Below are 15,129 nucleotides of genomic sequence, written 5' to 3'. Positions count from 1 at the left end.
CTTGGAGTTATTTTTTGTTTGCTTGTTTGTTTCCTAGCTTTACAGATTTTTTCATGCTTGGACAGATTTACAAAGTAGGGACTAGATTCTGACCTAGCAGGGAAGGACCCGGTTCCAGGTACAAAGTGGGAAAGTATGGATGTGCTTTCTGTGTTGCGAACAAGCAGAATCCCAAACACTTGACCCTCCTTCCCCACGTAACTGCTACACAAAAGAAGGAGGATGGGGCAGTTTATTTTGTTCACAGGGGTCCCCTGCCTTCTATCACAGATGCACACTTTACACCAAGCCCCGAAAGACATCAAGTGTTATAAAAGGAAAGCCCAGCCCCACTTCTGATTTTCATTAGCAGAAAGATGCCAGTTTCTGTGTGGTGCTTTCACACTTCTTCTACTGCATCTAAGGTACCTAAGGCAGAATCCAGCTGTGTGTGAAACACCATGGATTTCACCACAAAAATGCAGTCAGCTCTGGGATGATGCAAAGCAATACTACATGTCCATCTAGGGTAATTATGAAAAAGAACTTCACAAATGAAACTGCTGGAAAAAGAAAATAATAAATTGTTGGTATAATGTGTATGCTGTGCCAAATTTGGGATATTTACATCCACAGTGGTAAGGAATTAATGCTAATGCATCTTCTCTGAAAGGTGGTGCTATACTTTTTGTTCCTCAGTCTGTAATGCTGTTACAGCCCTGGTAAAAACCCAAATGTCTCCTTTTTAGTTCTCTACCAAGACAAACAGCTGAGAGTAAAATCTAAAGCTGTCTGAATTCACCCCTTCTGATGCAATTTTTTTATATGCTTATCATAACACTGTTCTTAGTATTGAAAATCTCTGCAGGATTGACTGAGGATGAAGCTAACGAAGTTTTGTAGAAATCAAAACCAGTTCTGTATTTCTATGGAATCAACAGAGAACTGTATATTCCATGCCACAGAACTGCACAGCATCAAGGTGTTGGTGTTGTTTCCATCAGGTTGTTAAGAGGAATAGCAACAAGTTCTCATTCTCTGCCATTTACTGTAGGTAGTGGTCTAGGAAGAAACGGAGGATAAGTCAGATAGCAAAGAAGGAGAGATTTCAAGACAGGAACATGGTTGTTTGGTATAATATACTGTATAAATATAAAGATAAAAGTGTATCCTGCAAGGTCTCCATAAAGGTTTCACCTTGAAGCTTTTTATTGCCCCCAGAGAACAGTTATATTTCTTCTCATTACAGATGATCCTATGATGCTAGTCTATAAATGAAGTGAAAGAGTCTGTTTCTCATGTTCCTTTGATTCTGCAGTACCCTTGGTATTGTGTGGGTTAATTCTTACCTGAGGCAGCCTGCTGCTATCTTTCAAAATCTTTGAAAAACAAAGCTATTTTCTACCTAAAGACTCTAAAGCCACAGGCAAAAGTTATTAAACAAACAGCAGCACATAACTTTTCAAATACAGACTCAGGATTGTCTACATATTAAATACTCTCCTAAAATCCAGTGTGAGCAAATTTTGTTATAAGCATGACTTCTTTGGTTTGTTCTGTCTCTAGGCTCCTGCAAAGAAGCGGTGCTTCCCATTCTCCTTGCTGATTACAGAAGGTTGTTAGGCCTTGTTAGGGAGAACAGATAACTTGCAAACACTTCCTAACTTAGAATTGATATAGATCTGTCCACAGAAAAATAAATAAAAAAATCATACAGCCCCATCCATTCAATCTACTGGGCAGGAACTCTGAGCTAGTGTCACTAGGGGGGAACATTAGGGATTTTAATGACTTTGGGAGTATTCTCTCAGGCAAAATTCCCCATATCAAACTCTGCTTTGTAGGAAGAGAAGGAACTGCAAGGAAGAGAGGTTGGAAGCACCAAAGCTCAGAATATCCTATATAACAGGCTTCTGGACCCCTCTGGAGCGTCCTGAATTGTCTGTTGTAAAATAGGCTAAAAAGTTATATTTACCTGTATATCACAAAGTGTAAGAGGCTGGAAGGCATTTTTTCCTGTTGATTGTTCCTTCAGCATGCTCAAAGCACATACACAAGTTCAGTCCCAGAAGCAAAGACAGGCAAATGGATACCTAAGCACTTATTGATACCTAAGCACTTATTTAAATAAGCATAAGTATACAAGCATGCACAGTGAAAATAACAGAAATGTAGACATCTGGAGATTTCAAGGCTAGGTCACAAGTAACTGCCAGAAATGGTTAGAATTTAGCAATTGGTTCAGTTAGGAACATAACTTCCTCCATCCTCTTTCTTCTACTAATATGAGGAAGGTTTTTTTAATACTCTGCCAGTTGTGGACAGTTCAAAAAATACTATTATAAGAATGTCTACTGCTGTGGTGATCATTATAAAATTATTATATACAGCCAGTAAAACTACTGCATGTAAGCTATACATAGGTGAACTATTCATCTTTTATTTATCAGCTCTGCATAATATAGAGTTTTTTAGGTTTTTCAAACTCAAGAAGAAATACAATAACACCACAGAATCAAAGATCCAGCTTAAGGATTTACTTGTACACTTCTGAGGCTGCTACAACATAAGGACAATTAAAATACCACCGATAGGAAGATAAATTAGCATGCCAACTTAACCATTGCCTATAACAATATTTACATAATCCTGGTTTGTTAATAATTTCCTCTTTTCACTTTCCATGCTTTTTCTTTTCTTTCTACCTGTATCATAAAAACATTTATGTATGTGAAATATAAAGGTGTTTTGTGTTTTTTAAATGTATTTATTTATTTATTTTTATTCTCACTTTCAGAAAACATGTCAATAAGTCTACAGTTTAGAAGAGCCAGAACTTGATGATCTCCTTTGATCTTCTTCAGAGATCAATGGGTTCACTACAAATGACCACATGAGAGCAGTAAATGTGTCTGAAAAAGCCAGTAAAAGCCCTAATGCTTGCTAAGGATAATTCACTTGAATCACCCAAATGCTGCTTGGTCACCAGTTCCTGAGACATTTTAACCTTGGTCACTTCCAAAGTACTTGTATATGTATACACTCACTTTGATATATGTACATCTACCCAGCTTAGTTATTTCCATTCTATTTCCATTTCAGACTTGACTCAAGATCAGTCTGCAATACTTTCACAAATACTCAGTAGCTGAGGATCAAAATTCACTCCAACCTGTTATTTCTATGTCAGTCCATTTCTTCCCTACCTCTTTAATTTCTAGTCTGTAATCTGTAATCAGTCTTTAATAGCTGACATATCCCCATTGCTTACAATAACTCATATGAGTACCATTTCTATTCTTATATTTGTGAGTTGTATTGAGCTATCACCTAAGTGAAAATTTCCACTTCAGAGCAAACTGTTAAATTAAACCCTAGCTTATTTCTCAAGAAATTCAGAAAAGTAGAGCATGTGGTCTAAAACACAGGCTTCAAGCTTCTCATGGGCTCACTCTGCATTAGCAGATAGAAGCTTGGTCAGGCTGCACTGAGACAGAATAATATCCATGAATGAAAGAAGGTTTATTTGCAAAATCATTTCTTTAAAATTGTAACCTTTATCCCCTAATTATTTTTCCTAATAATAATTAGATGCAATATGAAAACAATGAAAATAGAAAAATAATAAAAAAAAATAAAAATAAAAGGAAAGAAACAGAGAATATTGCCCCATGATTTTCCAGATCTTACCACATGTCATTCCGCCACATAACTATGCAAACCAAGAGCCAAGGTCATTAGTACCAGTGTATGTTTCTTTCAAAGCTCCTGACTGGTATCCATATGGCAAAGAACACAAATCACTTTTCTGCTTCACTTCCCTCCTGCCCTCCCTGAAGGTAGTTGAGGTGATGGCATGCACAGTATCATTAATTACATGTGACGTTAATAATTGTATACTTCCTTTATTAGTCAACCCTGAAGAAAACAAAATACAGGAAACATTATAATTTCTTACACCTCAGATTATCAGCACATGCTCTTCTGAGGACTGTAAGGTTTTAACAGTTAAAAAAAAAGGAAGGAAGGAAGGAAGGAAGGAAGGAAGGAAGGAAGGAAGGAAGGAAGGAAGGAAGGAAGGAAGGAAGGAAGGAAGGAAGGAAGGAAGGAAGGAAGGAAGGAAGGAAGGAAGGAAGGAAGGAAGGAAGGAAGGAAGTACTGACATCTTTCAGGGCATCTAAGAGAGAATAATGATGTGCATATTTTGAGACCAGAAAACCATTTCTTACAACAAGAATTTGCTGAAAGTATTTTCACCTTTGCCTGACCTTCCTCCACCAAGTCTTCTGTATTTCTGTGTTTTACAAAGATTGATATGATATCAGTGGATTCAAAGGATGAGCATGCTATACTCAGGAGCTCAGTGGGTGTTCTCCTCTGCAGTTGCTCTGTTGTATACAACTCAGCAATGTTGTTTACAGTCTCTATATACAGGGTCTCACTAGTAGATGCAATCTACCTGTATATCCTGTAAGTATTCAGGAGTATATTTAAGTGTTTTGCATTTAGACAGATCATATTCATATCAATGTTTTTCTATTATATTCAGAAATATGACAAGAGAAATCCTTGTATCGTATAAATCAGATTAGTTTTGACAGGTTACACCAGACAAGAACCGAGGCCAAAATGTATTAAATCCTATATGCATCAAACCTCCTAGGCTCTGTATGAGTCATTGCAATTTCAAAACCTCACTCTGAAAATAGGCATTGTTTTCACAAGAACTCAGGGTTAGCTAGTGGAACTTGCCCAGCACAGTAGGAAATCTCCAAGCTGCAATAAGTTTTAAAACTACACTCTTGTTAAAGCAGACATAGTTCACCCCACACTCGTCTGGTACCTAATCTACATAACTTGTGTGTAGTCTCAACACAACTGTCTGAATACATCCATGCTGCAACTGTACGCTGTCTGGATGGAGCTGCTTCACACCACAGTAAAACAGGTGTCTCATGAGTAGCTGTACCTGGTCCATCTGGCAGTAATTTAACAATTATGCTTTTATTATTATCAGTCTATAATCAGCTCATTTTGTGATTGCCAGCCTGATCCCCCTGCCATTTTCCTGTGTGTATGTTTGCATGTTTTCATATTTTTGTTATGAAACCAGTCTTTTGTGCTTTATGACTAGTGCGCACAACACAGACTTGAAGAATGGAGGCACATACAATGGGCCAAACAGCTGGCTTTGTGATGCCTTAGTAGAAAATGTCTAATTACAGCAGAGTACACATGCCACCATTGATGATAACACATTTGTATTAAATGCCTTTGTTCTGGGTAGAGTCCTATCATTTATCTAAATGACTATTATTTTCCCTTTTTCCTCAGAGCTTTTATTAAATCTCTGAGCAATTTCAAGCCATTAGCCCACAGATACAGGCTTTATTCAACAGGAATGCATTACTAGGAGAATGGCTGTCTGCCTAGCTTTGTCTGGCACTAGCTAGTCATGTCAGGAGTCTCACATCCAAGGGGCATGGCTCTTCTCACTTTGATTGATGCTCCACTCCCTTAGTTTTGCTGCCAACTGAGGTTGTAATTCATGCCTGGATTATTCTGCTGTCACTTATTTCTGCATACAGTGCCTGTCTTTTTCTGGGTGTTTTTTTTAATTGCTGGGGTTTATTTCTGCTACTGCCAAAATCTGCTTGATGCTGGAGAGATTTCTTCTCCACTACAAACTAAATGAGAGGAATATCTAAGTGGAAAAGGATCGGGGTCAGGAGGAAATTGGTGCAGCCAACATATATACATCCCTCTGTTCTTCACCCAGTGACTGCTGGTGACCAGGGCACATCTGCAGTCATTTCTTCTGTGGGCTATGCTCTTGTCAACCTTCCTTGACAGATAAGATCGATCACATCATCTGCGTTCTTCTTGTCTGCTTAAATTAAGCTATTTGGGCTAGGGACTGCTTTTACCTGCTTGTATATACAGCATCAGACATAGTAGGCCAAGCATAATGACACTGCTAAATTACAAATATTCATTAATATTTTATCTTATTAAATATTTCCTGGAATGTTTTTGAAAAACAGTGGCAGCAGGGCAGTCACAACTTTTTTCAGATCACAACTGTTATTCAAAGTGTCACGCTTGCTCACCATTGCTACTCTGAACAATGTACACCAAAAGAGGAGGATTTACTATCAATCTGTTCTACTAATTTTCTTTACACATACATACATCTCTGCAAACATAATGGATAACTTAATTAGATAAATTATATTTACTACCCTGCCCCCAGATAAGACAATCTAAGACATGCACAGATGCACTAGGAAAAAAAATATATATATATATATATATTATATATATATATATTTTTTATATATATATATATATTTTATATATATATATTATATATATATATATTATATATATATATATAAACAAACTCAGTTTATATATAAACATATATATATATATGTTTATATATATATATATAAACAAACTCAGTTATATATAAACAAACTCAGTTCCTTTTTCAGTCTTACACTAGTCTGATATTCTTCTTGGATCTGCAAATAACAGAATAGGCAATTGGCCAAAGGTTTAAGCTAGAGCTCAGAAGTCCCAGGCTGTGATCTGTTCAGTGTCAGAGACATCCTGTATGACCTTTCATCTTCATAGATGAAATGGAGAAAGCAACAACATCCTTCTCTCCAGAGATGGTTTGGGACACTCAAGTTAAAGTGCAATGGGGGACATGAAACCACCTAATAGACTGGAAAATTGAATAAAAGCCCTGACCTATCCTTTCTTTGACCTATTTTAAAAGATCAAAGCAGATAGCTTTCAAAAATTTAAGGGGAAGGTGAGACATGCATAGGAATAAGTTTTGCATCTGTAGTGAGACTAGATAGAAAAAGATTTTAATGGCTACAAATTGCAGTTATCCCAGATTTAGAGATACAAATGACTCCTTTCTACATTATCTGGTATATCCAATGACAGGATTTCCCATGTAACTATTCTCCAATGTCTTTATCCAGCATACTTCTAGAGTCTTTGTGACTTGAGGCAGAAGGTGATTTCCAGATGAGGTCATAAATAAATTTTTCCCTGTGGCACAATATAATTTCCTGAGCATGTCTGAATCAATTTATTAATTTCCAGCAAGAGACTCTACCATTTTTTTTTCCACCAATTTGAAGCAGATGGCCTCATCTGAAAGCTAGTGACCTGAAGATACGCATTTTTCCCCTCACAAGTCAACAACTCATCAGTGACCTTGAGGAGAAAAAAAATCTAACTGAAAGAATTTTCTTTGCTAAAGGAAAAAATTAAAACATTTAAAGTGACTGATTCAAACTATCACACTAAAATTACCATGTAACCAATTAGGCACTTAATAATGAAGCAGTGCTCCATGTTATCATGCATTACAAGGGATTTCAGCCCTCAAACCATCTGTAGACTTATATGTCAGTTAACTCAGACTGTATCCTGCTTCTGGATTCTCTTTCAGGGGTCTCAGTCTGAGCAAACAGCAGTTTGTAAAGCAGGATTGTTTTATTCTGAAGACATGTTGCTTCCTCTCCCCAAACATCTTTTTCTATGTCAAGTGTCTGTGTGATTGTAAACTGCAAGAAAGGCTGAGGGGCCCAAGAGGTAGAAGAGCTCCCAGGCACAACCTGATCCTGCATTTCATCGCCTACTAGTTATCCTGCTCCCAGGAATCAGAGAAAAGCAACAGAAAAAGTTGCAACGGTGAGGAGGCTGCATGAATTATTTTACTCGTCACATCCCGCAAATGCAAACCATCTTTCCATGCCCCTGCTAGCTGTACACAGGCCTAAATACAGTTGTTGATCTGCACATGAGGAGTGCAACTAGAACAGTTCTCACTTGGCTTTCTCCCAAATGCAAGGCCACTACCACAAAAATCAGGTGCAGGTTTCCTCATTTTATTCATAAGGACTTTTTTTTTTTTTTTTTTCTTGAAATCCCTGCCTAGAACTTCCTTATGTTGTGTTTTACCATCTTGTGCTGAATCCCTCTGCAGTGCTGAAGGACTTCATTTTCACATCTCTGTCTTCCATTTGTAGTCCATGGTGTCACTGCTGAGGAGAGGGTTTTTTTGTTTCTTTGTTTGTTTTTCCTGAGTTTATTCTAGGCTACTGGTACAGATTCTCAGCTTCCTGAAGACCCCAAGAGCACATGAGGGCTTCCCATTGCATTGTCCAATTCCAGCTGATTTGATTTGCAGAGCCGTTTATCCAGCTGTTTGTTGGAAGACACATTGACATAGGGCATAAGAAAGGACCGTCTCATGAGAGGTCATAAAAGACAGGAAAGAAGAAGTAGCTATAATTTGATAATTTTTACAGTAGAAAGATAAAATAAGTGGCCCCAATACCTTTCAGGGTATTCATATAAGATGTGGAACAAAATTGCCCAGGGCAGTGAAAATAAGAATTGAAATCTAAGAGTTGCAGAGGGCTCTTAATGCTAAGTAACTGAGAAACAAAGCATCAGGTGAAATTCAATGTCAGTAAATACAATCTGAAGCACAAGGAAAATATAACTTTAGTTAGACATGTACAGTGTTGGTCCGTAAGTTAACATTTACTGCTAAAAAAAAAAAAAAAAGAAAGATCCTGGAATTCATTGAAAGTGATAATTCAGTGCTCAGCATCAGGCAAACAGTGAAACTGCCTACTAGAAAGAAGTGGGAGAAAAATAGTGGAGGGAAAAAGACAGAGAGAGAAAGCAGCATTACTTGCTATAATGGCAGGGAGCAGTTAAATAAGGCCAACGAAAGATAAGAAGAAGATTTCAGATGAGGACAAATTAGAAGGTCAGAGATCTCAATACAGGGAAAAAAAAAAAAAAAAAAAAAAAAGACATATTAGAGCCAGCAAAAATACCATGACTGGCATGAAGGTGAACAGAGAACATTTGCCATTTCACACAATGAAAGGGCTAGAGGGAACCCAATGCAGTGACTGAGCAAGAGTTTTAAACTAAAGGAAGGCAGTATTCTCTTCACATTTCATTGCTTCAGGATATTACAGGGATCAGAATTATAAATAGTTAAGAAAGTAAATAGATTTATTCATGCAAGAAAATTCTTCAAGGAGTATTAAACACAAAGATGAGGTTATAACACCTGTCTCAGGAAATTCTTATACCAACAATTTCCAGAACCTGGGAATAAGAATGGGAGAAAATATCATTTTATACTGTTTTGTTCGTATACTTTTTCATATTCAGTGTCTACTGGACACCACGAAGAAGAGTGTACTAAGCTAAACAGACTGTTAAATGACTTGATATGGTTCATTTACCTAGTGTAGCTATTCTTAGGCCTGAACACCTTAGATTTCATCCATTCCATTTTGATTTCATGGTTAGCAGAGAAGATTTATCAACCAAAGGATCCCATGTTGAGGCCAAATTCCTTTTTGCAGTCCATCATACATTGTGGGCCAGCAGTTCAGCAAAGGTGAGTATACAAAGGTGAGGGTATGGAGTTATATTGCATGTTCCTGAATGAAGGTTTGGCATAGAGTAGCTGGGGTCTCCACTTGGCAAACAAGTTGTTTTGGAATGTATGTTTGACTAACTCATAGTTTGCTCTTAATCGTCTGTTTAGTATGTTCTGTTTAGCAGTTTCACAAAGTAATTGAAGTTCTTGGTTTCCGTGGCAACATGTGATCCTCACCTGAAATTGGTTATATGCTCTTGAAAGAACATTGTCTTCTTACACTTTTCTGAGGAGTAATGTTGCATACATCTTCGTATAAAGTACCACTGTTTAAACATGTAACATATACCGTCTTGTTAAATGGCAAGTACTCTTCTTAGTCTATCGATACGTCTCGCTCTCACTAAATAACACTTCTCTGTATGAGAATTCTCATTGTCTGTTCAGGCAAGGAAGTGCTATTCAGCACCATCAAAAGCAGTAAAATCTGGCTTGGAGTAAATATTAATGGCACTTTGCAAAATAATAAAAATATTATTAGAACCAGAGCGTAAGATTTTAAATCTAAGTGTAAGCTTCAGTAAGTATAACTCCAAAGTGGTGTTATATTAACTTGAAAAGGTAAACTGAGTAAAAACTGGTTTCCAGTCATCAAAAATGGTAAAAAGACCTGTTTCAACTACTTAGGTATTTAGTTTGTCATCTTTGTTGATTTCAGTATGTGAGTTTGATGGATTAAATAAAAGATTCAGGTAATATTTGAAAATATTTTCAGAGTTTATTTTCTTGAAGAGCTAAAGACTAAGAGTTATTGGCATGTAGTGCTTCATGGAAAGTTATATCATTACATATTCTCCTAAGGAGTAGAAAAAAAAAAAAAAAAAAAAAAACATGTCAAGTTACTTTAGATGTTATTTGCTCACTTCTAAACTATATATATTGAAATAAATAACTAATTCTAGATACAATCCTCAAAAAAAAGTAAATCCATGCTGGAATCAGTACCACAATATTCCAACGTAAATTATGCTTCCATTGACATGACCACCTTATCAACTTACATAACATGAAGTAGCTCCATAAGGAAGAGCATGCTTGTAAGGCTTTACTCCAGCTAAGGATCTTCATCAAAAGAAAAAAAGTCAGGAAAGAGAGAGAGAGGTAAAAGAAGGACTATTCCACATTTAATCTCATAACAGCCAGAAAACTTCACAATACTTCGATGTGCTATTGTTAAATACTGAGGAGAAAAATATATTGTGTTGCTGACCTTAGAGGCTGCAATTTATCCACTTACTTTTCTTGCTACATTCCCCACTACATGCGGCTCAACAATTTACTAAAGCGATTGTTACTCTTTCACCAGTGGGCATTCTCTTCAAACAAGCCAAGTATTCATGAGTGCAATATGTCCCTTAATGTTAGTATTTGGCCTCTTATTTATTCTTAGCCTCCTGTATCTGGAATGATTTATGTTCATAAGCTTCTTTGTAGCCTTTTCTATCCTCCAGGCTTGTACATACATTTCCATTGCATGATTGCTTCCTTACATAATGGGATAATAATTAACAATTATTGACAATATTTCCCTTTTCTAGCTAATTTGCTTCCTGATCACAGTGCTGCCATCAGGAATGTTCAGGTGCCAAAGGTTATGATACTAGTTAGGGCTCTGAGATAGGAAATTCCCAATGTTTTTAATGCTGGTAGGTGTCACATCTGCTGGAGGTGTCCTTTTCCAGATGCGGTAGGAAGCCAGGATTTGTGTTACACTGAGTTGCTAGAAGATGATGGTGACTCCGTATAGGTCATTCTCTACCTCTGATTTATCTGCAAAATTTCATCCACAGATTTAAGTAAATCTGACATTTGAAAAGTTAGTATGTGGTACAAACAGCTATCTTCTGTGCTACAGATGAAGTAATGAAGTTTGTACCAGTAACATAAAAGCAGGTCTCCTCACTGCCACAGCTTCCACAAGTTTCATTGATGAAGAATTTTTCCATATTCATTTGTGTTTCATCCATATGCATTATCTTAATTTTCTTATATCATGATAGTGCCTAAAACTGAACACCTGTCAGCTGAAGCTCACAAAACATTTGATCTACAGATGTGCAGATGTCTGAGAGTTCCAGTGACCTTAAAACCACAGGCAAGCCTTACCCTTCCTCCCCCCCCCCACAAAAAAAAAAAAAAAAAAAAAAAAAAAAAGACAATTCCTAAAACTGAAACTTCAGGTACACAAAGTTATAGTGTTAAAATAGTGAAAAAAGCCTTATCTGGAATACATGTAGGTTATACAGCCTTAGTCACCCTTACTACAAAAAATAATAGTAAAAAAAAAATAAAAAAAATGGAACAGGTGCAAGAAATGGATGCTAATGTGATTTAAGGGGATAGGAAGTCTATCTTGTAAGAGAGTGCTGTCCTCCCTCACTGTAAACACACTGGTAGATGAAAAGTTTCCACACTTTAATTCTTTATTATTTCTCAAGTCTCTTATCTGTTTAAATAACTGTGTCTGGAGCAAGTTTTGTCCTTAGTTACATATTTGAGCAAAGCCTTACACATTCGGTTGATGCTTTTGTAAAAGCCTCAGTATGTGGTAGCCTGATATATGCTGTCCTTTAACTAAAGAGAAAAAAAGAAAAAAGGTGCAGGAGACCAAAAGACCTTCAAATGCAAAGTTTTTCACAGCACCCAGAAAGCTTCCATCTCCATCTGATATTTGTACTACTAGTATCTGCTTCACTCTCTAGGTACAGAGATTGATACAGGGATTGTGTCAAACTCGGCATTAATGTTGGGCAAAATTAATTTACTTGGGTATTGCTGCATCAATAAATTAATCATTTTTGTGTGTGCTGACTTTCATTTACAATGGGGACCTGTCATTAATAAAATGTCTGCAATCAAAAATGGTATAATTATTTTATTTTTGATCAATGGTAATTTTGTTTTTCATAAATATAAAGATCCTACTTCTAAAACCCTTAATTCCCATGACAGCTTCTATAACAATAATGTTGATGGATTATCTTGCAAATTATGGTCATTTGTTTCCAAAAGACACCTTATAACAAATGACTGTGGCATTAGAAAGAGGCTTTTTCCCATGAGATCTGATCAACATCCTTGGTAACTTTCTTTGTAAACTGTTGTTCAGCTATCTTGAAGTAAAAGAGCCATTAGTCTTGGAAAAGAAGTAGACTGCACACAAGAGGCTATCTTATACCTGCAGAAGCAAAATAGATATGGTCAGCAGAAATTCATATTTTAGGAGTGGCATTTCTTATGCTACCTGGTGGATTACTTCATTCATCATAAAGCACTTTATTATACACTCTGGGGGGAAAAAAAATCACCAAATAGTCAATTGTGCTGCCAAACAATACGTCTGGACTTACCAATGAAGTGTGTTTGAATGTTATGGTTAAATATATTTTATCTCTCTCTCTTTTTTCATTCACCTTAATAAACAATCTACAGGATATAACTGGAACTTGAGGTCAAGATAATGGTAACAAAAGGTACCTTTAGTTAGGGAGAGGTTGCATTTTATTTCTTATCAGCACACTGAATTATATATTAGAGTGGAATATACTGACTTTTTGGAGATTCTGTTTTGTACTGGGAAAACACATAACCTACTTCTATACTTGTAATCTAAAGTCAATGGAAAAAAATAGAGAAATCAAAATGACAGTTAGGAACTGTTTCAAATCCTAGAAGATCCCAAAGGCACAGTAAGGGGAGACAGATAAAAATCAATTTAGGAGAAAAAAAAAAAAAAAAAAAAAAGTGAAAAAAAAATGAAAAAAAAGAAAAAAAGGGGAAAAAATAAAAAAGAAGCAACTGGTCATAAACAGACACAAATAAATATATTTGTGGTTTTGTAAATGAATATTCTGTCTGTGTAGTAACAGGAATATATGTCTGTGTAGTAGCTGAAGAAAAATAGAGGGTGGGTAATTAAAAGTATATATTTGAAGCTATTATTTGTATAAATGAGCATATATTAAAGCCTTTGAATTGTATTAAATTTCCAAAATTTGATTTCAATCATATGGCAGAGATTTCTTCTGAAAACAGAGTATCAGAAACTCAGGAGCCATTTTCCAAAACAGGCAAGAGGCAACAGAAGAGAGAAACCTTCCTTTCAGCAAGCAGGTGATAAGTGCTCTGTTTTATTTAACCTTCTGTTCAATTTCAGCTTCAGTTTATATGTGAGCACTTGTTCCAAGGCGAATCTCAAGAAAAAGCTCATCAATAGTATCTCTGTTTCCTTCTAAGGTAAATTTAAATTCTGTATCACATTTCATTACTAGCCACATCCTCTGGAAAAAAAAAAAAAAAGGACTCCGATTTTATTTATAGCATTAGCACTCCTTTCTATACTTCAGAGCTTAAAACCTCCCACAGTACAACAGTTCCTGTTAACATGTGTTCCTTCATAACATTAGAGAGGCCTCTATTCTAATCCAACCCTTAGTATCTACAGCAGCTACCAGAAAGGGAGATGACAGTGCCTCTCCTCCAGCTTTAAGTCTGTGAAGTGAAAAAAGGGAGAGAAAGAAGACTAGAGAAAGAGTAGAAAGACAATCAAAGCACCTGTACAGAACTCAATACAGAACCGTCTAGGTTTGAAACCATCTATCAGACCTGTGTTGTGGAGTCTTACTTCACACTTCACTTTTTTGCAGCATAAAGCTGTGATCTCTTTCTCTTACACACTTTGGAATTGCAGACAAAAATGTTTTAAGATATAGTATGAGGGGATCTGGGTTTCCTCTCTCCTCAAAACTACATAGTCAGTGCGCAGATTGCAATGTGATTAGGGTATGAGCATGGATTTCCTGTCCAAAAATTAATGATTCTTTAGGACAGGCATGAATCCAAATGTGAAAACTGCAGTTCTTGGATACATAGGACACTGGACTAGAAGAGTGGGTACAAAATCTATAGAATTGCACTGCAACTGAGAATGTTACTTCTCTTCCTCAGTGAGGGTCTTTCACTCACAGGAGCACCAGTAGAAGGCCTCCATGAAAGAGAGGTGACATGCAGCTGGTCTAAGTGGAGCTCACACCTCTGCCTTCAAAAAGTTCACAATTTTTCAGGATAAATGTTGCATATTTTAGCATATTAGCTCAAAGTCTGTTTCTGTGAATTTCACCCTGGAACAAAATCTTTCATGTGGCCTAATGCTTCCCGCAACTTCACAACAGGGAACTTCAGCTCTGTTTCACAGAGGTTGTGGAAACAAACGTTTCAACAGTTTGACTTAGTTTTAGTTATTTCCCTTCTACTTCTTTTCTTTTCTTTTCTTTTCTTTTCTTTTCTTTTCTTCTCTTTTCTTTTCTTTTCTTTTCTTTTCTTTTCTTTTCTTTTCTTTTCTTTTCTTTAATTCTTTTTCCTAAGATTGCATAATTGTTAGAACTGCTTTATAACAACACTAGTAAATGAGAATAAGAAGGAAAGTCTCATTACTGCTTAAAGTAAATAAATAAATAAATGCTGTCTAATCTTCCTCTTTGCTTTTTGGTGTTTTTCTTTGGTAAAATTGAACAGCATGCTGTATCACAGGTGGTTAAACAGCAGTGCTGTTTATTTATCTGTAGACTAGAAATTGTATCCATATTTTTCAGTTTGAATTCCCAGAACTCCTTACAGAATAGAAACCAACAGGAGAACTTTCCCAGACAGCT

The sequence above is a fragment of the Netta rufina genome, assembly GCF_964035555.1.
Source record: "Netta rufina genome assembly, chromosome: 3".
In the NCBI taxonomy this organism is placed as follows: Eukaryota; Metazoa; Chordata; class Aves; order Anseriformes; family Anatidae; genus Netta; species Netta rufina.
Note: the sequence above shows the minus strand (reverse complement) of the source record.